This window comes from Aulostomus chinensis, chromosome 4 (genome assembly GCF_037954235.1).
Source record: "Aulostomus chinensis isolate RoL2024-O1b breed Wild chromosome 4, RoL_Achi_v1.0, whole genome shotgun sequence".
NCBI classification, from domain to species: domain Eukaryota; kingdom Metazoa; phylum Chordata; class Actinopteri; order Syngnathiformes; family Aulostomidae; genus Aulostomus; species Aulostomus chinensis.
The window spans coordinates 28,098,086-28,125,067 of record NC_141323.1 but is presented as its reverse complement, the minus strand read 5'-3'; the positions used below and the strand labels follow the sequence as shown (position 1 = coordinate 28,125,067).

Genomic DNA, 26,982 nt, shown 5'->3' with positions numbered 1-26,982 from the left:
CGCTCATGCTGGTCCCCAAAGACTCAAAGCTGCCCTTTCCTCACAAAGAAACAAAAAAGCTTACAGCACCTGGTATTCCCAGGCGGTCTCCCATCCAAGTACTAACCAGGCCCGACCCTGCTTAGCTTCCGAGATCAGGCGTGTTCAGAGTGGTATGGCCGTAAGCCCTTGACTCTGACACACATGGGCTCTATATTCATTTCACTCACTTTACAACCTCAGAAAAAAAAGTGATGCGCAACAGCCTCACGGTCTTTTCACACGCCAAATAGGTGTCCTGTCAATACAACGAAAAGAATGTTGATTTCATTGAGAGAAAAGTACTGCATCTGCCATCTGTCTACTTCAAATTACACACTGCATGAAATTCCATTCCAAAGCTGCGGAGGGCGCTTCAAGAAAAGGTGTGTCAGGGAAGCTCGCTCATGCTGGTCCCCAAAGACTCAAAGCTGCCCTTTCCTCACAAAGAAAAAAAAAACCTTACAGCACCTGGTATTCCCAGGCAGTCTCCCATCCAAGTATTTACCAGGCCCGACCCTACTTAGCTTCCGAGGTCAGACGAGATCAGGCGTGTTCAGAGTGGTATGGCCATAAGCCCTTGACTCTGACACACATGGGCTCTATATCCTTTTCATTCACTTTCCAACCTCAGAAAATAAGTGATGTGCAACAGCCTCACGGTCTTTTCACACGCCAAATAGGTGTCCTGTCATTACAACGAAAAGAATGTTGATATCATCTAGAGAAAAGTACTGCATCTGCCATCTGTCTACTTCAAATTACACACTGCATGAAATTCAATTCCAAAGCTGCAGAGGGCGCTTCAAGAAAAGGTGTGTGAGGGAAGGTCGCTCAAGCTGATCCCCAAAGACTCAAAGCTGCCCTTTCCTCACAAAGAAACAAAAAAGCTTACAGCACCTGGTATTCCCAGGCGGTCTCCCATCCAAGTACTAACCAGGCCCGACCCTGCTTAGCTTCCGAGATCAGACGAGATCGGGCGTGTTCAGAGTGGTATGGCCGTAAGCCCTTGACTCTGACACACATGGGCTCTATATCCATTTCACTCACTTTACAACCTCAGAAAAAAAGTGATGTGCAACAGCCTCACGGTCTTTTCACACGCCAAATAGGTGTCCTGTCAATACAACGAAAAGAATGTTGATTTCATTGAGAGAAAAGTATTGCATCTGCCATCTGTCTACTTCAAATTACACACTTCATGACATTCCATTCCAAAGCTGCGGAGGGCGCTTCAAGAAAAGGTGTGTGAGGGAAGCTCGCTCATGCTGGTCCCCAAAGACTCAAAGCTGCCCTTTCCTCACAAAGAAACAAAAAAGCTTACAGCACCTGGTATTCCCAGGCGGTCTCCCATCCAAGTACTAACCAGGCCCGACCCTGCTTAGCTTCCGAGATCAGGCGTGTTCAGAGTGGTATGGCCGTAAGCCCTTGACTCTGACACACATGGGCTCTATATTCATTTCACTCACTTTACAACCTCAGAAAAAAAAGTGATGCGCAACAGCCTCACGGTCTTTTCACACGCCAAATAGGTGTCCTGTCAATGCAACGAAAAGAATGTTGATTTCATTGAGAGAAAAGTACTGCATCTGCCATCTGTCTACTTCAAATTACACACTGCATGAAATTCCATTCCAAAGCTGCGGAGGGCGCTTCAAGAAAAGGTGTGTAAGGGAAGCTCGCTCATGCTGGTCCCCAAAGACTCAAAGCTGCCCTTTCCTCACAAAGAAAAAAAAAACCTTACAGCACCTGGTATTCCCAGGCAGTCTCCCATCCAAGTATTTACCAGGCCCGACCCTACTTAGCTTCCGAGGTCAGACGAGATCGGGCGTGTTCAGAGTGGTATGGCCGGAAGCCCTTGACTCTGACACACATGTGCTCTATATCCATTTCACTCACTTTACAACCTCAGAAAAAAAGTGATGTGCAACAGACTCACGGTCTTTTCACACGCCAAATAGGTGTCCTGTCAATACAACGAAAAGAATGTTGATTTCATTGAGAGAAAAGTACTGCATCTGCCATCCGTCTACTTCAAATTACACACTTCATGACATTCCATTCCGAAGCTGCGGAGGGCGCTTCAAGAAAAGGTGTGTGAGGGTAGGTCGCTCATGCTGGTCCCCAAAGACTCAAAGCTGTCCTTTCCTCACAATGAAACAAAAAAGCTTACAGCACATGGTATTCCCAGGCGGTCTCCCATCCAAGTACTAACCAGGCCCGACCCTTCTTAGCTTCCAAGATCAGACGACATCGGGCGTGTTCAGAGTGGTATGGCCGTAAGCCCTTGACTCTGACACACATGGGCTCTATATCCTTTTCATTCACTTTACAACCTCAGAAAATAAGTGATGTGCAACAGCCTCAGGGTCTTTTCACACGCCAAATAGGTGTCCTGTCAATACAACGAAAAGAATGTTGATGTCATCCAGAGAAAAGTACTGCATCTGCCATCTGTCTACTTCAAATTACACACTGCATGAAATTCAATTTCAAAGCTGCAGAAAGGCGCTTCAAGAAAAGGTGTGTGAGGGAAGCTCGCTCATGCTGGTCCCCAAAGACTCAAAGCTGCCCTTTCCTCACAATGAAACAAAAAAGCTTACAGCACCTGGTATTCCCAGGCGGTCTCCCATCCAAGTACTAACCAGGCCCGACCCTGCTTAGCTTCCGAGATCAGACGAGATCGGGCATGTTCAGAGTGGTATGGCCGTAAGCCCTTGACTCTGAAACACATGGGCTCTATATCCATTTCACTCACTTTACAACCTCAGAAAAAAAGTGATGCGCAAAAGCCTCAGGGTCTTTTCACACGCCAAATAGGTGTCCTGTCAATACAACGAAAAGAATATTAATGTCATCGAGAGAAAAGTACTGCATCTGCAATCTGTCTACTTCAAATTACACGCTGCATGACATTCCATTTCAAAGCTGCAGAAAGGCACTTCAAGAAAAGGTGTGTGAGGGAAGGTCGCTCATGCTGGTCCCCAAAGACTCAAAGCTGCCCTTTCCTCACAAAGAACCAAAAAAGCTTACAGCACCTGGTATTCCCAGGCGGTCTCCCATCCAAGTACTAACCAGGCCCGACCATGCTAAGCTTCCAAGATCAGACGACATTGGGCGTGTTCAGAGTGGTATGGCCATAAGCCCTTGACTCTGACACACATGGGCTCTATATCCTTTTCATTCACTTTCCAACCTCAGAAAATAAGTGATGTGCAACAGCCTCACGGTCTTTTCACACGCCAAATAGGTGTCCTGTCATTACAACGAAAAGAATGTTGATATCATCTAGAGAAAAGTACTGCATCTGCCATCTGTCTACTTCAAATTACACACTGCATGAAATTCAATTCCAAAGCTGCAGAGGGCGCTTCAAGAAAAGGTGTGTGAGGGAAGGTCGCTCAAGCTGATCCCCAAAGACTCAAAGCTGCCCTTTCCTCACAAAGAAACAAAAAAGCTTACAGCACCTGGTATTCCCAGGCGGTCTCCCATCCAAGTACTAACCAGGCCCGACCCTGCTTACCTTCCGAGATCAGACGAGATCGGGCGTGTTCAGAGTGGTATGGCCGTAAGCCCTTGACTCTGACACACATGGGCTCTATATCCATTTCACTCACTTTACAACCTCAGAAAAAAAGTGATGTGCAACAGCCTCACGGTCTTTTCACACGCCAAATAGGTGTCCTGTCAATACAACGAAAAGAATGTTGATTTCATTGAGAGAAAAGTATTGCATCTGCCATCTGTCTACTTCAAATTACACACTTCATGACATTCCATTCCAAAGCAGCGGAGGGCGCTTCAAGAAAAGGTGTGTGAGGGAAGCTCGCTCATGCTGGTCCCCAAAGACTCAAAGCTGCCCTTTCCTCACAAAGAAACAAAAAAGCTTACAGCACCTGGTATTCCCAGGCGGTCTCCCATCCAAGTACTAACCAGGCCCGACCCTGCTTAGCTTCCGAGATCAGGCGTGTTCAGAGTGGTATGGCCGTAAGCCCTTGACTCTGACACACATGGGCTCTATATTCATTTCACTCACTTTACAACCTCAGAAAAAAAAGTGATGCGCAACAGCCTCACGGTCTTTTCACACGCCAAATAGGTGTCCTGTCAATACAACGAAAAGAATGTTGATTTCATTGAGAGAAAAGTACTGCATCTGCCATCTGTCTACTTCAAATTACACACTGCATGAAATACCATTCCAAAGCTGCGGAGGGCGCTTCAAGAAAAGGTGTGTCAGGGAAGCTCGCTCATGCTGGTCCCCAAAGACTCAAAGCTGCCCTTTCCTCACAAAGAAAAAAAAAAACCTTACAGCACCTGGTATTCCCAGGCAGTCTCCCATCCAAGTATTTACCAGGCCCGACCCTACTTAGCTTCCGAGGTCAGACGAGATCAGGTGTGTTCAGAGTGGTATGGCCGTAAGCCCTTGACTCTGACACACATGGGCTCTATATCCATTTCACTCACTTTACAACCTCAGAAAAAAAGTGATGTGCAACAGACTCACGGTCTTTTCACACGCCAAATAGGTGTCCTGTCAATACAACGAAAAGAATGTTGATTTCATTGAGAGAAAAGTACTGCATCTGCCATCTGTCTACTTCAAATTACACACTGCATGAAATTCAATTCCAAAGCTGCGGAGGGCGCTTCAAGAAAAGGTGTGTGAGGGAAGGTCGCTCATGCTGGTCCCCAAAGACTCAAAGCTGCCCTTTCCTCACAAAGAACCAAAAAAGCTTACAGCACCTGGTATTCCCAGGCGGTCTCCCATCCAAGTACTAACCAGGCCCGACCATGCTAAGCTTCCAAGATCAGACGACATCGGGCGTGTTCAGAGTGGTATGGCCATAAGCCCTTGACTCTGACACACATGGGCTCTATATCCTTTTCATTCACTTTCCAACCTCAGAAAATAAGTGATGTGCAACAGCCTCACGGTCTTTTCACACGCCAAATAGGTGTCCTGTCATTACAACGAAAAGAATGTTGATATCATCTAGAGAAAAGTACTGCATCTGCCATCTGTCTACTTCAAATTACACACTGCATGAAATTCAATTCCAAAGCTGCAGAGGGCGCTTCAAGAAAAGGTGTGTGAGGGAAGCTCGCTCAAGCTGATCCCCAAAGACTCAAAGCTGCCCTTTCCTCACAAAGAAACAAAAAAGCTTACAGCACCTGGTATTCCCAGGCGGTCTCCCATCCAAGTACTAACCAGGCCCGACCCTGCTTAGCTTCCGAGATCAGACGAGATCGGGCGTGTTCAGAGTGGTATGGCCGTAAGCCCTTGACTCTGACACACATGGGCTCTATATCCATTTCACTCACTTTACAACCTCAGAAAAAAAGTGATGTGCAACAGCCTCACGGTCTTTTCACACGCCAAATAGGTGTCCTGTCAATACAACGAAAAGAATGTTGATTTCATTGAGAGAAAAGTATTGCATCTGCCATCTGTCTACTTCAAATTACACACTTCATGACATTCCATTCCAAAGCTGCGGAGGGCGCTTCAAGAAAAGGTGTGTGAGGGAAGCTCGCTCATGCTGGTCCCCAAAGACTCAAAGCTGCCCTTTCCTCACAAAGAAACAAAAAAGCTTACAGCACCTGGTATTCCCAGGCGGTCTCCCATCCAAGTACTAACCAGGCCCGACCCTGCTTAGCTTCCGAGATCAGGCGTGTTCAGAGTGGTATGGCCGTAAGCCCTTGACTCTGACACACATGGGCTCCATATTCATTTCACTCACTTTACAACCTCAGAAAAAAAAGTGATGCGCAACAGCCTCACGGTCTTTTCACACGCCAAATAGGTGTCCTGTCAATACAACGAAAAGAATGTTGATTTCATTGAGAGAAAAGTACTGCATCTGCCATCTGTCTACTTCAAATTACACACTGCATGAAATTCCATTCCAAAGCTGCGGAGGGCGCTTCAAGAAAAGGTGTGTAAGGGAAGCTCGCTCATGCTGGTCCCCAAAGACTCAAAGCTGCCCTTTCCTCACAAAGAAAAAAAAAACCTTACAGCACCTGGTATTCCCAGGCAGTCTCCCATCCAAGTATTTACCAGGCCCGACCCTACTTAGCTTCCGAGGTCAGACGAGATCGGGCGTGTTCAGAGTGGTATGGCCGTAAGCCCTTGACTCTGACACACATGGGCTCTATATCCATTTCACTCACTTTACAACCTCAGAAAAAAAGTGATGTGCAACAGACTCACGGTCTTTTCACACGCCAAATAGGTGTCCTGTCAATACAACGAAAAGAATGTTGATTTCATTGAGAGAAAAGTACTGCATCTGCCATCCGTCTACTTCAAATTACACACTTCATGACATTCCATTCCGAAGCTGCGGAGGGCGCTTCAAGAAAAGGTGTGTGAGGGTAGGTCGCTCATGCTGGTCCCCAAAGACTCAAAGCTGTCCTTTCCTCACAATGAAACAAAAAAGCTTACAGCACATGGTATTCCCAGGCGGTCTCCCATCCAAGTACTAACCAGGCCCGACCCTTCTTAGCTTCCAAGATCAGACGACATCGGGCGTGTTCAGAGTGGTATGGCCGTAAGCCCTTGACTCTGACACACATGGGCTCTATATCCTTTTCATTCACTTTACAACCTCAGAAAATAAGTGATGTGCAACAGCCTCAGGGTCTTTTCACACGCCAAATAGGTGTCCTGTCAATACAACGAAAAGAATGTTGATGTCATCCAGAGAAAAGTACTGCATCTGCCATCTGTCTACTTCAAATTACACACTGCATGAAATTCAATTTCAAAGCTGCAGAAAGGCGCTTCAAGAAAAGGTGTGTGAGGGAAGCTCGCTCATGCTGGTCCCCAAAGACTCAAAGCTGCCCTTTCCTCACAATGAAACAAAAAAGCTTACAGCACCTGGTATTCCCAGGCGGTCTCCCATCCAAGTACTAACCAGGCCCGACCCTGCTTAGCTTCCGAGATCAGACGAGATCGGGCATGTTCAGAGTGGTATGGCCGTAAGCCCTTGACTCTGAAACACATGGGCTCTATATCCATTTCACTCACTTTACAACCTCAGAAAAAAAGTGATGCGCAAAAGCCTCAGGGTCTTTTCACACGCCAAATAGGTGTCCTGTCAATACAACGAAAAGAATATTAATGTCATCGAGAGAAAAGTACTGCATCTGCAATCTGTCTACTTCAAATTACACGCTGCATGACATTCCATTTCAAAGCTGCAGAAAGGCACTTCAAGAAAAGGTGTGTGAGGGAAGCTCGCTCATGCTGGTCCCCAAAGACTCAAAGCTGCCCTTTCCTCACAAAGAAACAAAAAAGCTTACAGCACCTGGTATTCCCAGGCGGTCTCCCATCCAAGTACTAACCAGGCCCGACCCTGCTTAGCTTCCGAGATCAGACGAGATCGGGCGTGTTCAGAGTGGTATGACCGTAAGCCCTTGACTCTGACACACATGGGCTCTATATCCATTTCACTCACTTTACAACCTCAGAAAAAAAGTGATGTGCAAAAGCCTCACGGTCTTTTCACATGCCAAATAGGTGTCCTGTCAATACAAAGAAAAGAATGTTGATGTCATCTGGAGAAAAGTACTGCATCTGCCATCTGTCTACTTCAAATTACACGCTGCATGACATTCCATTTCAAAGCTGCAGAAAGGCGCTTCAAGAAAAGGTGTGTGAGGGAAGGTCGCTCATGCTGGTCCCCAAAGACTCAAAGCTGCCCTTTCCTCAAGCTGAAGTCAAAAGAATTTCAAATTGATCCTTCACAGGTACTTGTTCACGGAGATGGATGAAATAAAAATTGAATATATTTTCGTATTATAAAAATACAATGAACAAAATTATTAACAATGAGTAAGAGGATTTTCAAAACAAAACAAACAGTGTCTTTCTTGGTTCTGAGCTTTCGTTCCACTAAAAATAAAAATCTTTTTTAGTTAGATAGTTTAACATAAAATACCCTCAATTCATCCTTAACACCTCAATTGTAAGGAAAAAACAGTTTCCTCTACAAAAGATAACCCTTTTCTTTTTTTTTTATATACATCATATTTAATCCCTTTCAGAATCCTTAAGTTACTTTCTAAAACGGTATTCTTTAATTTACAACAACTAAAACTCAATATTTTACCTGTGGGCACACACACATTCATATGAAAAACCTTTAATTTGATTTTTACCTGTTTCAGGCCTGTTTATTGAAGCTCGTGTGCGGTCGGGGCTTCACAACTGTAATGGCCGCTTCACTCGCAGCTGAGCACACAATAAAAGCAAGTGCATGTGTATGTTAGTCCTCACAAATCCAGGGTTTTATTAGAAGGGGGAGAACGGGAATGGAGGATGACAGTCTGAATGGTAATGGCAATGGTGGTGGCAGTCACAATCCAAACACTCACACGCAATGGCGGGACAGCGAAAGTCACGAAGAAGAAAACACAGCAGGACAGGGCACAGCAGAACAGCAGAGCCATCAGATGGAAACCCGTCTCTCTCTCTCCAGTGTCCGTCTCCTTCAAGCATATTATCTTAATTTAGCCACAATTATCAAACATTATCTCGTGTCGAATTCGCATTACCTTTACTTTCGCTCCAAAAATATTACAACGCTAAAGCTACGATTTGCATGCACATTAGCACGGAATGATATCCCTAGCTAGCACGTCGCTAACCATGTACACATCCAGTCTCTTTTCACTATAACAGTTAGATAAAGCGCAAATACAGGCATAAATATTCACCTCTCGAAGGTCACACAGAAGTTTACATCAGGACCACCAGTCGTCGACCTCCAAAATAAACTTAAATGCTCTCCACACAAATGATGCCTCCCCTCTTAACTCTCTGATCATTGCCTCTGTTTCTCTCCCCATGCGCGCTAACTACTCACCTCACAAACCTGCGCCACTAGTCCCACCCCTTACACAGGAACTTTCCTCTGATTGGCTTTTGCGGTCTGAATACACCCAAAGATAAAACAGGAATGAAGTGATTGACAGGTAACAATTGAGGTTATATATAAACACGGCTTCTTCCCCTCTCCTTATTCTCAGATCACTGATCTTTTCCAGACTCAGAGAACTTAAAGACCTTTATATGAATTTATTTTTTAACTGTAAATAGTTTTACTTTTTAAATGTTACATATTATATTTATGCTTTCAACCTGCTCACATTATAACCAATTTTAACGATTATGAACTCTATTTATTTTTGAACTTTTTAACACATCTTTTATGCTTTTTATGCTATGTAATTTATTTGATTTTTTTTACAGGGCTACGTGTTGTATGATAACAAGAGTGTATATTGTTTACAATGTGTTACAGTCAATGGGTGGCACGGTGGTACCGTGGTTAACAGTGTCGCCTAAAAGCAAGTTCAAGTCCTGGCTCGAGCACAGGTTCTTTCTGTGTGGTGTGTGCATGTTCTCTCCGTGCCTGCGTGGGTATTCTGTCTGCAATGGACTGGCTACCTGTCCAGGGTGAAACCTGCCTCTCACCTGAAAGCCACTGGGAAAGGCTCCAGCCTCCCCCTGCAACCCTTAACAGAAATAAGCTGGGATGCATGGAAGTATAGAAAGCGGATACAATGAAGCGCATACAAATTTTTCGAATGCATGAAAAAGTCTCACCTCTTGTTTTTTTCATATTGGTTAGTTTGGAAGCATGGAATTTCTGACAAAGCCTAAGTTTGTATTGTTTATTCACTGATTTTTCTGACAATTTACAAACAAAGCTTTCAAAACTGAGAGGACAAGCAGTGGTGTTTAAGATCAACACCCAACATGGAGCTTGAACCAACAACCCTGAGACTAAGAGTCTCATGCTCGACTGACTGAGCTAATCAGGTTACGTCAGTGTAAGTCCCATAGCATGAAGCGGTCAGAGTGAGAGACTCACAGTCCTGTGAGTGATCACCCACCCATCTATCCATCAATCCATCCATCCATCTATCCATCCGTCCATCCATCCATCCACCCATCCATTTTTTCCGCTTATCCTGTTAAGGGTCACTGGGTGGGTCTGGAGCCTATCCCAGAGGGGACATTACCTTGGACAGGTCAGTGGTCCATCGCAGTCCACCGCAGCCAACAAATATTGACAGACAACCATTCACACTCACAGCCATACCTACGGTCAATTTAGAGTTGCATTTCCATTTGCATGTCTTTGGACTGTGGAAGGAAGCTGGAGTACCTGGAGAGAACCAGCACAGGGAAAACATGCAGACACTCTCAGGATTTATTCCAATGAAGCGCCTAAAAAAGGAGTGTTGGAACTCACTCAGATGAATGAGACATTATAAGCCATCAAATATATACATGTAGATGTAGTGTTGGAGATCCAAGAAAACAGGGAGAAAAGAGAAGAGAAGAAGAAGAAGAAAAAAACAGCTTCTTTGACCAGATAACATAGTTGTCTATTTCAATGTTTGAGGTCTGAAAAAATAACTGATTAACTGTGAAATGTGATGGACAGGCAAGTACTTACTAGGATCAGGGCAGCTGGAAAAAAGGCTCCTGCATCTGTAGGCAATATCAGAGACAAAGAAAAATCAACACAAATGAGCAGGCACTTGAACGATGCTAAAACCACTCTTTTTTAAACAAATACAACCACAGCTTCTGCTCTATGGCCTTAACTACACTGTAATCATGCCATCAGACAGACTCATGCCAGAGCAGTAGCCTAGCACAAGATGGAGGAACGTAATTGCATGTAAACACAGTCAGTGTGCACTCATCTTAATATGAACCGACTTAACTGTTGTGTGACACGTATATTGTGTGTACTGTAAAATGGTTCAGACTATCAGAAAGCTTCATGAATTCACAGGCAAAATACAGATGTCGCACACATTAATTTGTGGAGGCTCGAGATGTAAAAAGTAAAGTCGACTCTCTGTGTTTTTTGGATTAATTTGCAAGCATTTTCAACATTTTGGCTAGCTGCTAAATCTGGCTAGCATGATGTGCACCGAGTGTAATTATCAATGCAAATGTGGCAGGATGAGAGGTCCCATCCTAGCAGTGAGACTGGTTGGTGATGCCTGACTTGGCTTGTACCATCATTAGCCAACCAGTGTGTGGCGCTGCTCTATAAATAGGGGCAGCATCTACCTGGTCAATCTCTTGCTCTTGGGGTTCGGGGTCCTCCCACTTCCTGGTCACATCGCTTCCGCCTCTGATCGCCTCACGCCTGCCTTCTCGCCACCGTCTGTGCTGGTATGTAGCAGTAGCTCCCTTTAGCTCGTGTTGCATGCTGATCATGCACGTTTTTCATGTTCACGTGTTTAATTGTAGGCGTCCGGCTTTTGGGACACGGTCCCTTAATCGCCGCTAGTGGGGAAACCCCCCCCCCCCCCCGATCTGACGTGCAGAGGCTGTTTGCCACAGCATACTAGCTGTGAAACCCTTTGCTCTGCATGCGTGCGATCTACACCTGATTGGCACAGCTGGTGAGCCGTGACACTGAGGAAGAACTAGCTGCTGCTTTGCTACCGGGCGCTGTCTTGCCAGACTACCCTGCTTTGCTAGATGCTCCGGCTTTGCTGTGGCTGCTGTTTTGCTACAGACTACCCTGCTTTGCTGTGGCTGCTGTTTTGCTACAGACTACCCTGCTTTGCTTCTGGCTGTTTTGCTACAGACTACCCTGCTTTGCTTCTGGCTGTTTTGCTACAGACTACCCTGCTTTGCTTCTGGCTGTTTTGCTACAGACTACCCTGCTTTGCTCTGGCTGCTGTTTTGCTACAGACTACCCTGCTTTGCTCTGGCTGCTGTTTTGCTACAGACTACCCTGCTTTGCTCTGGCTGCTGTTTTGCTACAGACTACCCTGCTTTGCTCTGGCTGCTGTTTTGCTACAGACTACCCTGCTTTGCTCGGGCTGCTGTTTTGCTACAGACTACCCTGCTTTGCTCGGGCTGCTGTTTTGCTAAGGACTACCCTGCTTTGCGCTGGCTGCTGTTTTGCTACAGACTACCCTGCTTTGTTACAGGCTCCTGCTCTGCTATTAGCCCGCTCTGCTACTAGCCTGTTCTACGACCTACTGGCCATCTACACATGTTTTGCTTGTTTGTTTGTTCACTGTTTACTGTGTTCACTGGAGTGCTCTGCTTCTGTGTTAATGAATTGGAATCTGCTGTGTGTTGAACTGGAGGTTGTTTCAGTAATTCACCTTGTTTAACCAGAGTCTGCCAGATCCTGATGTCCACCGTGTGGCGCCACTGAACTGTCCTTCATGGTGCTCTGAAGGTTTGGATCTGCATTGTTTCCCATTCCTCTGCTTGGGCTTCAGGGTGTAGCAAGCTGCTGGACGGCTATCCGTTAGCTCCCTGGTCTAGCAATGGAGAAATGAACTCGTTTCTGGTTATTTTGGGTTATTTTTCCTTGCTAATTTGTGTTTAATAATTAAATCTTGTTTCTCGAATTAATTTGTAAATTGTTTTGAGTTTGGTTCTGTTTTTTTTTGTTAAATTATAATTCTTGTCATTTCGTTTCAGGTACTGGAAGCTCACGGTCCTGGCGTCGCTTTGCCTCTTGTGTGCTGTGCACCCCTGTTTTGCTTTTATCATGTGTTTTTTTTTTTTAAATGTGATGTCCCAATTGATCAGGGTGTGTTCTGCCTTGGGATCCCTCCCCCCCACTGGTAAGCTCCAGACTTGTTTAGATTCATTCTTGTTCTCTTTTTAATCTGCTGGCCTGTTTACAATAAAATATTTTTGTCATGGAACCACGTCTCCTGCCAATTAGTAAATGAACCTGTGAGTGCCTTTTGGTCGGTACGTTAAGTATTTCCTTGGGCGAAATTCCCAAGGTGGCGTTGTCCGGCTTTGGTCACTACTATATTTTAATAAGTGCACCCCCCACTCGTGTGTGTCGCCACACAAACTGGAAACTTCACTTAGCCTCCACTGGCCTACAGACTTTGCGCCAGTGTCTACAATAAATGCAATCGCTACTCACCAAATGACTGTGATTGAGATGGATGATGAAAACCAAGGCTCTTGCCTCACATGTGCAGCTCAGGAGATTCTCCTTGCGTCCATAAGGCAAAGATACTGCATGATACTGTTGATTTATTTACAGTGAAGTACTGTATTTTAGCATTACAGCATAGTTCTGTTAAACAGTCATGGGGTGTAATTTAACAGATTCCGATTAGAATTAACGGCAAAGTACTGTAATTTTAAAAACGGTGATACTATTGAAATCTTGTAGTAAATTTACAGCAATTGCTTGCAGTGTACAAGTCCCACCGCTTTCATAAAATTCATCATTGGATTCAGGACGACCCCTGCTACTCGGCTACGGTGGGCGGGAGGAGGCTCAGGCCCAAACAATGCTGACTGCAGCTTGAATTTATTCCTAGGTTGATGTAATACTCTGATAAATCAGTGGTATTTATTTCATGATTTTCACAGGAATAAATTAAGAATAAAATGCCAGTTCATGGTTAAGCTAAAATTTACATAAATTAGTATTATGAAGAAGATATTAAAATGTAGATCAAATTTGTTTAAAATTAGTAACTTTCAAAAAAACATCATTTCATGGGGTGTGAATGTCTTTCAAAAATGTTAAAGTAATTCTATTACGTTAGGTTACGTGCGTGAGTTCATGACCTTTAGTTTTTACACTTCCGGGAGAAACGCGCGCGAGGAAGAAGGAGCATCGTGTAATGGCGTAATGTTATCGGAGTTTGGAGACTGTGTGTCGTCGGAGAGGAGTTTTTATCGGGAACGGACTGTGAACTGTAATTGACCGACGTGATCGGAGTGCGTGAGTCGGATTCTCCGCCACCGATTGTGTTTTGTTGAGCACCAGGCAAGTCCAGTTACAGAAGCTAGCGGGAGCTAGGCTAACGCTGTCCACGCTGAAGGGAGACGCCGCTGCACGGACGGGACAGGAGCTTCGGATAGTCGCCTCGGGAGAGTGCCGTTAACGGCGGACGCGTCACTGCTGCCGACGGAGTCGGAGGACGGGTCGTGGTTGCCGACGGAGCCGGAGGATGTGCCGCTGCTGCCGAGTCACGGAGGTCTGTTGCTGCGGGCTGCTGCGAGCGGGACGGTTGCTGCCACAACGAGCGAGGGATTCATCGGCTGCGGTCCAGTATTGTTGACTTCACCGACACACGGGGGGATCTGGTAAAGGTTTCCATCATGAGCTCCAACTAAAGCGGGCCAACGAAAGTAAACATGAGTGCACTCGAAATAAAATTAGACAGTTGAAAAAAAGACAAACAATATACCCCGGGGTTCTTTTTATTTTCTATAGTCTTGTTTATTCAAAGTTTGAATGTGTTTTTCTGCAAGCCTTTAATACATTTTCTAAACTGACATCTTGTGTTGTTTCATTGAATTTGTGTGTTGTTACTGAAGCTTTACAGCAGAGTTTAAAGGTCAAGTGTATTCCCCATAGCCTCCATTTGAATATTTAAGAGTGAGAATCATACATTGCCCTAGATTGATATTAATTATTCGAGATGGGACTTTTACCATACAAGATATTTGAAATGAGTTAAAGTGTTCCCTGTAAGCCTAAGGTGGGTTTTAATATTGGAGCCGGTGGTAAAAGGGTTACATTTAGAAATCTAAACCCCTGCTACCATGAGCACACATGGAAATAAAGACTCAACTGACCGCTCGGTCTACTTCAGCTAGCACACTGAACAATACTGTTGTTTACTTGCTAGCTGATAAGTGAGCAGCTGATGTTTGCAATAACATTGAAATAAACTAAAAATAGAGTCAATAGCTCAAATCCTATCACCACCAAAGGAGCCACGTCTTTAACACTTCAATCTCATAGCGACTCCTCAGGATTTCTTCTTCTCTCCATTGCATTTTGTAGGAGGCTCCTGCCGGTCCACACTGCCTTCCCCCTAACAGATTCAGCTACTGAGACTAAAGTTCGTTAGTAAGCTCAATGCATAAAAGTGACTTAATATTTGTTGAAAACTAAATAGGCGTGAAGCTGTAACCTCACATGAACACTCGAAGTCTAGATTTCAGCTGCATGTGAAGAAATCAGCATAAAATCCTTGTGTTGGTGTTTAAACCTGGACTACCAGAACCAGGCTAAGAGGTGTTTGTCTGTTAGCTGTGAAGCAAACTGAAACATGAAGGCTTTGAGGGTTTGTTCTCAACACAAAGAAAGATTCAATGCTCAAACTGCCAACTCTGTAAAAAAAATAAATAAATAATTTTTTTTTTTTTACAAATCTCAGTTTATTTCTTCATGAAGATCTTAATGACGCAATCAGCACCAGAGCACTAAAGTTAAAATTAGTAACACTGTCACTAACGATGGATTTATTTGACCCAATGTAGTTTTCCTGATCAAATATAGTTTTCATCAAAATATTTTATTTTTATCATTAATTATTTCCCAATATGCAACGTCACATAAATGAAAAAATGGAGGACCCTATAAAATGACCTGACGTCAGTGTTCAAGGGTGAAGTCATTTTTGGAATGAAGAAGAGTTCATCCAGCTTTTTTTGCCTCGTGTCTCTGAACCAGCTCATTTGTTGTGTCCACGCAGAGAGAGAGAGAGGATAAATGTGATCGTGGAGAAGTCCTTTTGTTCTTCAACTTGTCCAACTTGATGGTGAGTCTCCTTTTATCAAGGATTACTGAATGCTTGTGTTATTCATGGCATTGTTAACACTTTATAAACCCTTCATTCAGAGCTGTAAAGAACCTTTAACCTCATATCCCAGACATCAAAGTGGGCCACTAACTGGTGAGATGAAGCTATGCTATGCTGCTACATTCTGAAGAGGTAAAGTAGCAGGTTCTGAGAGTGATGGCTAACCTGGATGTGTTCATCTCCTACTTTAATATCAGCGTCCCAACTTGGAGCTCTGACCACCTCCAGCTTTTTGTTCCTGTTTCTGCTTCAGTCAACAGGGAACTCAAACCTGCAATAGAATCAACAACAATGGAATAGAAAACAGAGGAAGACAAAATATCATAAACTTACAAAGCTGAGAAATGTTCATGAAGAATAAATGCACACATTATGATTGAGGCCAGAAAGTAAAACTCCACACCAAATGTATTTTGACATGTAGGGATAATGAACTTGAATGTGTTGAAATAGCAGATGAATGAATCCACTATCACACAACAAGATGATGACCCACTACCACAAGATGGCGTCACAGATCCTGATGCTCTGAGCAGGAAACACCAAGCAAAACATGACTAAAAAGCTCCTGTTGTTCCCTCCATGAAAAACTGTGGCACTGATGAGAAGAAGGATCCCAGCATCCTCTGAGGATCCATCGCCGCACCATTCGGTAGAAGGATGATCGGGTCGGCACCAGGAGAAACCCTTGTGTCTCCGATGCAGGGAAGATGGAGCACTGAAGAGGCCACATTGTGGCGTCCTGAAGAGGACATTTGGTGGAGCCTGAGACAGCAAACATCATGCCGCCCTTCATCAGAAGAACCACAGCACCAGAAGAAAGAATCCTGGCAGTGACGACAGGGAGGATCAGGGTGTCCTCCTCACCACAACCTTTAAACCTTCAAATGAACTTTCAAAAGCTTCAGAGTGGTGAATGATTTTTTTAAACCTTTTTTTTTTGTTTTTCCTTTAATTCTCATTCGTGCGATTGTCTGATTCATTAGAAATAAACACTGTCTGCTGGGTTTAAATTGACTGTGATTCTCTTTTTGCGTGCAAATTGAAAGTTATGCCAATAAAAACCACAAGTATTTGAAGACCAAAGGAAGAACCCCCAAAGTCAGGACCCTGAGATCAAAGTGATCGCTCTGATCTCAGAGGTTTGGGATATTTCACATCCCATGGCCCTTCAAATAAGAGCCCTGTGTCACTGTCTACAAGTTTTAAACCGTATTTGTTTGTGAAAATTAAAACCAGACGACCACTGTGGTCCTTTTTACACGGTAAGTAAAGCCCAGATGCCATGGTGGACCTGTTAGCACCCTGGACTTTGAATCCAGTGACCTGAGTCCAAGTCTCAGTTCCAGCAGGTTTCCTGCAGCCTTCAGAAGAGCTGCTATGTTTCTCTGTAGTTAACAAAGTGATGCTCTCAGCAGGTTGAGGGCACCACCAACAAGGGAGGTTATGAACCTCTGACTTGTAGGAAGAAGGTAGGAGATCTCCAACAGGATCCTTCTTTCCTCTGTCCTCCTTGGATCTCATGGATCATCACAGTCAAGTGGAGACCCAAGCTCCTGGATGGATGTGGCACTCAGGAATTGCTGAGTTTTCCAGTGGATTTTGTTCCATCCATGGTTCAGGAGCAGGATTGCTCCTGGTTAACCTTGTATCTGTGGACCCCAACTGTGTGTTTTTGAGAATTTTTCATGTCATGTCAAGAAATCAGGCTGGTGGGTTTTTCAATGAGAGAAATTCTGGTAACTTAATTAAGTGGCATGTTTGTTGAAGCAGTAATTAACTGATAAATTAAGGAAGGCGTGGCCAGTCTTTGCTCACAGGTCATACGATGTCGTTAGAAGGTCCTGAATAAATCTGGAGTTCCATGATTTCCTTGTGGTTCATGTTCCTTTTGGCAATGTAGTCTGGAACAAGAGCAAGATGAACCTCCAAATATCAACAGTTTGGATTGCAGGTGATGTCAAGTTGTATTTTGAGGAAACTCCTCCTTGTGTTTGGTTCCATGGTGTAATGGTGAGCACTCTGGACTCTGAATCAGTGGTCAGAGTTCAAGTCTCAGGGGGATCTTCCTGTCTGGAATGTGTCCCATGGAACAAACTGATAAAGAGATATTATGAGGTTCTAATGTTCTGGTTCATTTCTTGTCCTTTAGAAAAATGAAATTAATTTCTTATTGCCATGAACACAGACTGTGTGTTTAATGTTAACAATAAATGCAACAACTCAGGAGCCAGTCGCTCCTGTGGAAAAATTCTACTTTGTCAATGAATTAATTCATTTCATATTGCAGTCTGCCACACAGTCTGAGGAGGCAAACGAGTTTCCCTGTGACGTTCCAACATCGGCCTGGTTTCCTCCAACATAGAGCAGCCACCAAAATCTAACTTCAAATGTTGGATCAAAGTCTACAGAAGAAATGCATTTTCTTTCAATTCACATTTTGTCCATTAACTTCATAATCAGAGTCACCATCTCATCACATGACTAAAGTTTGGGTTCTGTATTGGTGGTAAAATATCCTTCCATGCCCCTCACTAGTTTGCACAAAGAAAAGCATATTTTACTGGTTTCAAATCTCTTAGCGTGTTCTCTCTCTTAAACCAGCTGTGGCAGCTTTCATTGTGTGATTGATTTTAAAATATAAAGATGGAACAGAACCATTGGAATAAGATGTCAGGACATTTGAAGGAATGTAAATCTCCTGTTGAAATGTTGCAGTGTGCAGCTGAGACTCTCTGGCAGTGGCACAAGGAGCCACAATGGCAGAACCTGGACCCTCCTGGAGGAGAACCACAGGTGAGGGCCTTCTTGGCTCCAGATTGATGGAAATCAAGTGTCTGAGGCTGTTAGCAGCCATGAAGTTGATCTGGTTGGGCACTGGTATTTTTTCTTGCTGCAGCTCAGGAGTGATTCAGGAGAAGAGTTTCAGAACAGCTGAGGTTTGCCTTTTTTGCCTTTTTTTGTAGTGATTTGGTTTGATACAAATAAAACTGACTTGACTTGATTTGGTGCCTCATGAAGAGAAAATCTGGCCACAAATGTTGGACAAGAGTGTTTGTGGAAGGGTGATTTTTTTTTTTTTTTTTGCAGTGTTGTAAGTCACTGTAACTGCAGCTAAAAGATTGAACTTTCTCCAAATGTCCTCAAGATGGTTTCCAAATGACATCAGTTGTCACAAGAGAAAGTCTGCATGCAAACACACTCAGGTGTGCCCAGCTATTCTTATTAGAACATTCCATCGACTTCATTCTATGTGCAGCCTAACCTTAATCTTAATCTTAACCAAATGTATCTTAATCTTTATTTGAAACTAAACTCAATCCAGACCTTGACTCTGAAATTCATGCAAGAACTGACAAACTGCGTTGTGTTGCATCAGGGCCGGTCTTTGGTCCCCATGAGGAAGAGGACTCCTGATCAGTGTTGATGATGGAAATGGTCTCCAGCACGATAAATCAAGAAATACACACACGCGTAAACACACACAGTGACCCTGCATGTCGTTTCTGTCCAATTTAAATTTTCATTCATTACCCAGAACCTCTCAAAAGCCCTGAAGAAAAAATTGAATATTTGGAGTTTGAAAGCCATAAATAACATCCATATCATATCGTCCATGTCATCTGATCTCATCTTTGTTTGTTGTTTTGAAAGAGGGACAAATTGGTACTTGGTCAAAAAAGAACTCTGGGAAAATGATCCTGCTTTCAGGGAGGTCTTTGGTGAGTTTGCTAAAATTGCAGAGAACCATGACGGAACCAAGCACAAGGCTGCTGCCCTCTGCATCACACGCTGCACTTTGTAGTGTTTGAACTGAATGTGAAGGGTCTGACATCATCACACCAGTACGACAAAAAGTGACCGTGAACCACAAGAAAACCTTCACTGATGAGTCTATGGATCTTATTGATCTGTGCCATTTTCTGATCTTCTTTTTCCGTCTTGGATTTCTTTCTTTGATCTCTAAATTCTGTGCTTTGGTGTCCTTGGTCAGTCTTTGAATTTCTGTTAAAAAAAAGAACTCACAGCATATTTCTGCAGACCATAGATAGGGATTTTACCAACTGCACCATAGCAACCCTTGTTGCTGCTGTGCCATTGAAAAGTAAGACAGCCTGGCAGCCAAGAAAAAACAGAAAAATGTCAACTTAAGATGTAATAAAGACGAGGAGGAAATGTAACCAACCTACAAAGATGGAGGGGAATTGAGACCCACATGTTTGCCATCCTTGATGAACTGTCCACTGGTGCAGGGGATGAGGTCATGGCGATGATCTGGGAGCCAGTCCTGGATGTTAAATGCCCTGATGATGGACAGTGTAGTGGCAAAATGTCTGGTCCACTGACTGAACTCTGCCACAAATGAGGAACAACAGTCAGCAAGGAATAGAAACGAAGAGGAGAAATGGAGAGAACAGAAAAAATGAGAGATCATGGAGGAAAGAGGCTGATATTTGCAAGTGTCCTGACTACAACACAGAAATCTAGAGAAACCATGACCTGGATTACTGAGGATCTCCACTGGCAGTTCATTTCTGTTGATCATAGGGCCATGCTGGGGGAAGCATGAATTCCCCCTGGGACTGACATTGTGGAGCAATGGTCACCTTTCCTGCTGAAATTGTCAATTCTTGTGCTTCGTTCTCTCCACAAAACCATTCCCTTAACGGAGCTCAAACCCCAGTTACAGCTGTGGGAGCCCAACATATGACACACTGGACCATCAGGAACAGCTTTGTGCTTTCAAACAACAGAGACGATACACAATGACTCACGGAACACAGGAATCTCTGGCCTCAGCTGACATGTTGAATTTCAGCAACACTTCATGATGCTGAGCAAACCAATGAGAAGATGAAGGAGGCCGTCAACTCCTTCAAGCTCAACATCTACGCTGCTTTACCCAGGAGGTCAGGAGGTCAAAGCAGAACCTGCACCCTCCTCCTCTGATGTTTACTCCACACAGAAATGAGGGGTCAGTTCAGAAAAGTCAGCTGGACTCTGGGCAAATCTTTTCATTCAGTCAATTGTCTCCACCAACTTAAATATGGGTCTAGACCTGCACAGGTTCCAATTTGTGTCTTGGTCCCAAGGGTTTGTTGAACCAGAGAAGCTTCAACTGGTGACGCTCAGCCAACCATGCATGAAGGTCAAGCTGCATTATCTGCTGTGCTCATTAGCAGGGGAATTAGCTCAAATGGTAGAGTGCCAGTTTAGCATGTGAGCGGTAGAGGGATCCATGGCCTCATTCTCCAGAATACTTTAGCTTGTTCTGTTGATCAGAGGAGCTGCTGTGTGATGAATGCTGATGTTTGTCCACTGCTGTGATAAAGTGTCACCCTGTGACTGATATGTGAATGAACACCTGCTCAGTGCAAAGCTGCAAGGAAACCAGGGACTTTGAACCACACAGTGAAAGAGTTTGTCACCAGCCTTTAAAATTCCCACCATCTCCTGAATGTGGAGCAACTTGTCCTGCCAAAACTGTCACCTCTACCATTCTTAATAACACCTGTCCTGACAGCCAATCAAGCTCGAGCTGCAGCGGTGAAAGCGCCGAATGCCAGCCACCATACACAATGACTCAGGCAACACAGGAATCTGTTGACTCAGCTTGAGGAGCAGAGGGTCCACCAAGACAAGCATACACCTTCATTCTTGATTCTTTATTTCAAGGGTAGCCCCTTGAGATGCACCATCTCATTTTGGAGGAGGTCCTGACAAATAATGACCAACAATAATACAAGTAGATTCTAAACAAAATACCAAACATTTCAAGACAAGGATACACACATCATACACCCAGGTACAGGCCAACAATGTTCCCCAAAGCCAAACCCCATCACTCACCATCCAGTATTATACAAAGTATGATCAGAGATCCCACTGCAGAATAAGAGTGGGCCTGTGTACCCATACTCATACATTTCAACACCCATCTAAATAAATACTGCTTACATGCACCATTAAAGTACACAATGCATATTCATACACAAATATCCACATATGTACAGTATAGAGAACAAACAAGAACAAGTACAGAGTGAATCCTGGAGAGAAAAGGTGAGGTGCATCAGAAACAAGAGCAGATGTTTGAAAATGCTTGATGATTTGAAGATGAGAAAGGAAGTGAGAGACCGAAGTGAGGAGGAAAGGTTGTTCCAATCTGATGGAGCTTTAAATACAACCGGTCAAAGCAGAAGGCCGTCCCCACTGATCCTGGATCTGCTCGACATTCCTGTCTGTTAAAAGGAAGGTTTTCATCACCGCTGTTGCAGGATGTGCTTGTTGATGGAGAATTGTTGGGTGTAGATTCATTGAAGGAGTTTGGTGCTGGACCTGCTCTACTAGTAAAGAGTCATGAGAGAACTTTTGTTGTGATTTGGTTCCATACAAATAAAAATGACTTGACTTGATTTGGTGCCTCATGAGGAGAAAATCTGGGCACAAAAGTTGGACAAGAGTGTTTGTGGAGGGGTGATTTTTTCTTTTTGCAGTGTTGTAAGTCACTGTAACTGCAGCTGAATGATTGAACTTTCTCCAAATATCCTCAAGATGGTTTCCAAATGATAAAATTGACTTGAGGAAAATATGAATGTGCGATGACCAGTTTCTTTGCTGATTCTAGGCAGACATAGAAACAAATGATCTCTACACTCAAGGTTGCATTGTGAGCTGAAAGGAATTGAAAGTTGCTTAAAGTATGAAGGGAAATTCAAGCAGACACATTTGAAAATAAATACTGACCAGTGGAGTTGTCTTTGTGTCACAATCCCTGTTTTGTTCACCAAAAATGTCTGCGTTTGGGTCTCCCTCACCATCCACAACCCTCAATCCTGACACTTTGGGAATCATACATTAAATAATGATGGGTTCAATCCAAACACCTGAGCACAAATCTACAAAGACTATTATATCAGACATTGAGAGGACAAAGATTGATGTCTGAATGTGTTAGGACCGGCTCAGAGGTGCAGCAAAACCTAGTAGCAGCAAATCAACATTTATTGAAGTAAATAATCAACCATATGAGGTGTGGAAGGGCTGCACGGTGGTGCAGTGGTCAGCACTGTGGCCTCACAGCAAGAAGGTTCCGGGTTTGAGTCCCGGCTCTGGCACGGGATCTTTCTGTGTGGAGTTTGCATGTTCTCCCCGTGCCTGTGTGGGTTCTCTGCGGTACTCCGGCTTCCTCCCACCGTCCAAAGACATGCAATTTGGGGACTAGGCTACTTGGGTTCTCTAAATTGACCATAGGTATGAATGTGAGTGTGAATGGTTGTTTGTCTCTGTATGTTGGCCCTGCGATGGACTGATGACCTGTCCAGGGTGAACCCCGCCTCTCGCCCGTAGCCACTGGGATAGGCTCCAGCCCCCCGCGACCCTTACTCGAAAGGAATAAGCGGAAGGTGTGGAAGTCAGTGTCAGCAGTGGAGGTGAGTGTGTGGATGTGATGTCAATGTTTACTGCATGTTGTTGGTGGAAAACAAGGAAAAACAAAAGGACAACAACAGCACGCCGACTGAGCACAAAAGGGAGACAAATGTGTGGGAAGGCGGGGTTAAACAGGCCTAACTGGGAACGCTGGCCTGGTCCTCCCAGTCAGCCGAATGACCAGGCTGCTCCAGACCTGCAAAGACACAAACACACCCACCAACAGGACCCTGCACACAGAACACTGCATAGGACCCCAGGCCTGGGGCCGTCACCAGTGTTCCCATAGAAACCACCAGCGGAGTCCAATATGAGGATCATGAACTGTGTTATCATACTTTTCTGGACTTCTTGTGGAAAAAGTCAACAGAACAACAAACGTAATTTTAGCCCACCAGATATTTGCTTGGACACTGAGTTCATGTGAAATTTAAATGACAGCTGAGAATCACGCCAGAGGCCTGGATATTCAAAGTCTTCAACTTTTGCTTTTGTTGTTCCATCAAGAAAGCCAATGAGCCAGTTAGTTGACAACCAAGAATCAGGTCAAACGGAAAACAACATACGATATGAGGTTTTTCTTGTTTCTTGATGGGCAGCCAAAAATATTTTCAGCATTGGATCATTAAAGTCTGTTTCATTTCTGATGTCGTGTTCAAAAATAATTGCTCACCTAAGAGGATTCTAAAAAGTCAGACTTTCTCAGTGATATTCTCTTCTCAGGCTTTCAAATCTTTTAAATTTCCATTTTCCACAAGTGAGTAGAAAGTTGTTACTCTCTTTGAATCCAGGATTTAAATCTAGGGTTCATTTCATGAGGCTTGAACCCTGGATTAAAAGCACATCATTAAATGACTTGTAGTGATATTCTCCTGTTAACATTCCAAATTATTCATTGAGATTTGGACTTTATGGAAACATTTTTCCAGATTTTGATGGGCCAGTACAGCAGGAACTGGGGCTCATTCATGGTGTGGTTTAAATTTGAGCCTGGGTTTCTTCCCCTGCAAGATAAATCTGGAAAGCATTTTGTTCAATTCAGAAACGGTTTTGAAGGCAATTTCTCCAGTTGGTCCTGGAACTAGAAAGAGATATTGTGGTAGGACATTTATTTTTACTCTATCAATCCTGTGACTCAGACTCAGAAAGGAAATGGAGTTCCATCTTCTTCTATCATCTTCAAGGAGTTCTGGCCCCAATCCAGGTGGAGGTTTTCCTCCATGTGTTCTGGAGGTGAGTGATTAAAGGTCAGAACCTGTGTTTTAGAATGGAGAATTAATATCCAGCAGAGCTTCCCAGTGTTTCAAAGAGTTTTATTAATGCAGGTCCTGTGTTAGGGGGCTCACTTCAATATGTTAAAACATCATCAGCGTCCAGCGCCACCTTGTGTTCTTCTCCATTTATGTGGACACCTTTAATATTTGTGGTCTCTCTCAACCACTGTACGAGGGGCTCGATATGAAGAGCTGGAAGCAGCAGGAACTGGGGGGGCATGTCTCAGAGTCTGTCTTTTATTTTTTGTCCTGGTCCTGGTCTGGGGGGACCAGGGCCACACACGATAGAGAGAGAGCTCCCTCGCCTTCCACTCTCAAGAAAACCAGCCAACTTCACGGTCAAAAGACAAAGTAGCAGTTTATTTAGCTTCAGAGGTGAGCAGTGCCAACACAACAAACCAAACTAACCAAGATCCCTACCTGTCCTGCAAGAAAAACCAAACTCCTCATCCAGAAACAGGAGAAAAAGGACAGGAAAATAACAAAGCTTCTCCCTCCTACTGCTGCCACTGAAAAACCAAAAGTACCATCAACAATTATTTACTAATGATTGACTTCTCCAGAGGTTTCACAAATGGCTCACAGGACACTAGGCTGCTCCATGAGTTACAGAAATGTCACTGAGCTAGAAAACACTTGACACATGGTTGGCAAGGAGGGAGGCGGGGTCATGTCTCATGGTCTCTCTTATTTTGATATCTCATTTGTGTCCTGTTCTTCCTGTTTTAGTTTGATGTCGAACGTCCCCTCTCATTTTCAGGTTACTTCACTTGCCCTTGTCTTCTGTTTGCCTGAGTCTCTCGGTGCATCTGAATAGACGTCAGGACTCTGAGAGGGAACGACCTCAGCAGAGACTCCTCTATTTAGAGGAAAGGAGAGCTGAGAGAACACTTTTTTGACATCATTCAACATCCTCAGGGACGATCGTTTACAAAGTTCTATTTAATATACGACACATAAAATCACACCACATGAAGCAGGCTAATGAATAATAAATCAAATATAAAAATGCTTTCTTTTAAGATATAAAATATCTTGTGAATATCTGGAGCTTAATTCCAGCAGCAGACCTCCTCAGGTGATGGAATTTATATTTGACATGTTTACCATTAAATGAGACACATTTGCAGTCCATTGAAATCTACATGTGTTCATGGTGAGTTGATTTCAAAACATGAGCTGACAGAATCTACGTTTAGGGAGGAACCACCATATCCAGGGGTCTGGACCTCACCGCCTCCTCAACAGCAGCTTGAGATTCAATGTCTTTGTCTCAGGTGAAATCAAAGAAAGAATTCTAAGATCAAACACAAAACTCTGAGATCAAAGGTTGAAGTTCCCCAAGATTCAATTTTAGCTCAGACCCTCTTCAAGGTGGAACCAGCAGAGGAGCTCAGTAGAGACAACTGGACAGCAGCAGGACAGAACAGAGGCTCTCCACAATGGAAGGAGACAGGAAACAGGTTTGGACCATCTGGGCTTCTTTCCCCTTTGATGGTTTTTAAAACATTGAAGGAAATTGTAAAAATCAACATTGTGTTTAAATCATGATTTCTAGTTGAGAGTATTTGCTCATCTGTTCCAGAAGCTTCTTCTAGAGTTGACCCTGAATGAGTGGAGGGACCTTTTTGATCATCAGGACTGCTTTTTGATGCCCTGATGGTGCATCGGGTCATCATGGTGCTCCACCATCTGCAGGGGTTCCGGGACTGTTGTGGTGTTTGTGGGAACTGCAGGGAGAAGCTGAGAACTGGAGAGGAAGTCCTGCACTCCAGCAGACCTCTCAACACCTGCAGCATTTTTTCAGCTCCACCAAACCCAACATTCACTGCCTCCTCATCATCTGAGCATCAAAAGCAGCTCAGACCTGCTGCAGCTCAGCAGACCTCAGCCATTTTTAGGATGTCTCAATGATTCTCCTTCACATGATTTTCATTCAGAAACAATAGAATTGTCAAATACCACAACAGTTTTCAGCTTGCTGGTAAACAGTATTTCAACTTCCATTCCACTGTGTAATGGCAGTGACTGATGTGTACGATATGCAGTACTAATCAAGTACAGCCCTGACTGATACTTTATCTCCAATGCTAGGAAGGATAAGAATGTTGAAATGGACCAAGCAGGAATAGAATCTCAAGTCATGTCTACTTTACTGAGCAGCACTCAGTTAATTTCAGGAAACACAAGACATTTTGACCACATGTCAATGAAGTAGTCAGCAAAATAAATATGACACTAAACAGTAGTTGAGGGAGAGCAGAGCTGGAAATAAGACATTACTGGGAGGGCAATAAATCTAAAACACGCAGAACCAGAACTCAGCCACAGCTTTCTGTCATTTTCTGTCTCAAATACTTCACAAGCTTCAACTTGGTCCAAAACCTGCTCACCTCTCTGGGTGTCAAGTTTGTCTGCACCGTCTGACCAAACTTCATCAAATGTGTGAATTTTATTTCCTGCAGATGAAATCTGGGCCGTGTTGATTGCAAGAAGAAAAAAAAGTGGGAAAATAATGGAGTCTTTGCCAGAAGTTCCTTCTGGCTCAGGCCCTAAAAAGTGCTGTCAAGTCACATTAGAACCAAGCTCTGGACCAAAGTCTGGTGCTTTTTCAATTTTCAGT

At 43.9% G+C, this 26,982-nt stretch overlaps 6 non-coding genes and 12 pseudogenes across 6 annotated transcripts; all 18 read right to left on the bottom strand.

The window, feature by feature from the left end:
* Positions 1–57: 57 nt before the first annotated feature.
* LOC147265160 (5S ribosomal RNA) lies at positions 58–166 on the bottom strand (annotated as a pseudogene).
* A 311-nt stretch (positions 167–477) lies between these two features.
* On the bottom strand, positions 478–596 carry LOC147265159 (5S ribosomal RNA; annotated as a pseudogene).
* A 310-nt stretch (positions 597–906) lies between these two features.
* Positions 907–1,025, bottom strand: LOC147265158 (5S ribosomal RNA). The gene has a single exon (XR_015113789.1). It is a non-coding gene; the product is annotated as a 5S ribosomal RNA (ribosomal RNA).
* A 310-nt stretch (positions 1,026–1,335) lies between these two features.
* On the bottom strand, positions 1,336–1,444 carry LOC147265157 (5S ribosomal RNA; annotated as a pseudogene).
* A 311-nt stretch (positions 1,445–1,755) lies between these two features.
* On the bottom strand, positions 1,756–1,874 carry LOC147265156 (5S ribosomal RNA; annotated as a pseudogene).
* A 310-nt stretch (positions 1,875–2,184) lies between these two features.
* Positions 2,185–2,303, bottom strand: LOC147265155 (5S ribosomal RNA; annotated as a pseudogene).
* Positions 2,304–2,614: 311 nt separating this feature from the next.
* LOC147265154 (5S ribosomal RNA) lies at positions 2,615–2,733 on the bottom strand. Its single transcript, XR_015115570.1, has one exon. It is a non-coding gene; the product is annotated as a 5S ribosomal RNA (ribosomal RNA).
* Positions 2,734–3,044: 311 nt separating this feature from the next.
* LOC147265153 (5S ribosomal RNA) lies at positions 3,045–3,163 on the bottom strand (annotated as a pseudogene).
* Positions 3,164–3,473: 310 nt separating this feature from the next.
* On the bottom strand, positions 3,474–3,592 carry LOC147265152 (5S ribosomal RNA). The gene has a single exon (XR_015115492.1). It is a non-coding gene; the product is annotated as a 5S ribosomal RNA (ribosomal RNA).
* Positions 3,593–3,902: 310 nt separating this feature from the next.
* Positions 3,903–4,011, bottom strand: LOC147265151 (5S ribosomal RNA; annotated as a pseudogene).
* Positions 4,012–4,323: 312 nt separating this feature from the next.
* On the bottom strand, positions 4,324–4,442 carry LOC147265150 (5S ribosomal RNA; annotated as a pseudogene).
* A 310-nt stretch (positions 4,443–4,752) lies between these two features.
* Positions 4,753–4,871, bottom strand: LOC147265149 (5S ribosomal RNA; annotated as a pseudogene).
* A 310-nt stretch (positions 4,872–5,181) lies between these two features.
* On the bottom strand, positions 5,182–5,300 carry LOC147265148 (5S ribosomal RNA). The gene has a single exon (XR_015113778.1). It is a non-coding gene; the product is annotated as a 5S ribosomal RNA (ribosomal RNA).
* Positions 5,301–5,610: 310 nt separating this feature from the next.
* On the bottom strand, positions 5,611–5,719 carry LOC147265147 (5S ribosomal RNA; annotated as a pseudogene).
* A 311-nt stretch (positions 5,720–6,030) lies between these two features.
* Positions 6,031–6,149, bottom strand: LOC147265146 (5S ribosomal RNA; annotated as a pseudogene).
* A 310-nt stretch (positions 6,150–6,459) lies between these two features.
* Positions 6,460–6,578, bottom strand: LOC147265145 (5S ribosomal RNA; annotated as a pseudogene).
* A 311-nt stretch (positions 6,579–6,889) lies between these two features.
* On the bottom strand, positions 6,890–7,008 carry LOC147265144 (5S ribosomal RNA). Its single transcript, XR_015115569.1, has one exon. It is a non-coding gene; the product is annotated as a 5S ribosomal RNA (ribosomal RNA).
* A 311-nt stretch (positions 7,009–7,319) lies between these two features.
* LOC147265143 (5S ribosomal RNA) lies at positions 7,320–7,438 on the bottom strand. Its single transcript, XR_015115476.1, has one exon. It is a non-coding gene; the product is annotated as a 5S ribosomal RNA (ribosomal RNA).
* Positions 7,439–26,982: the final 19,544 nt, after the last annotated feature.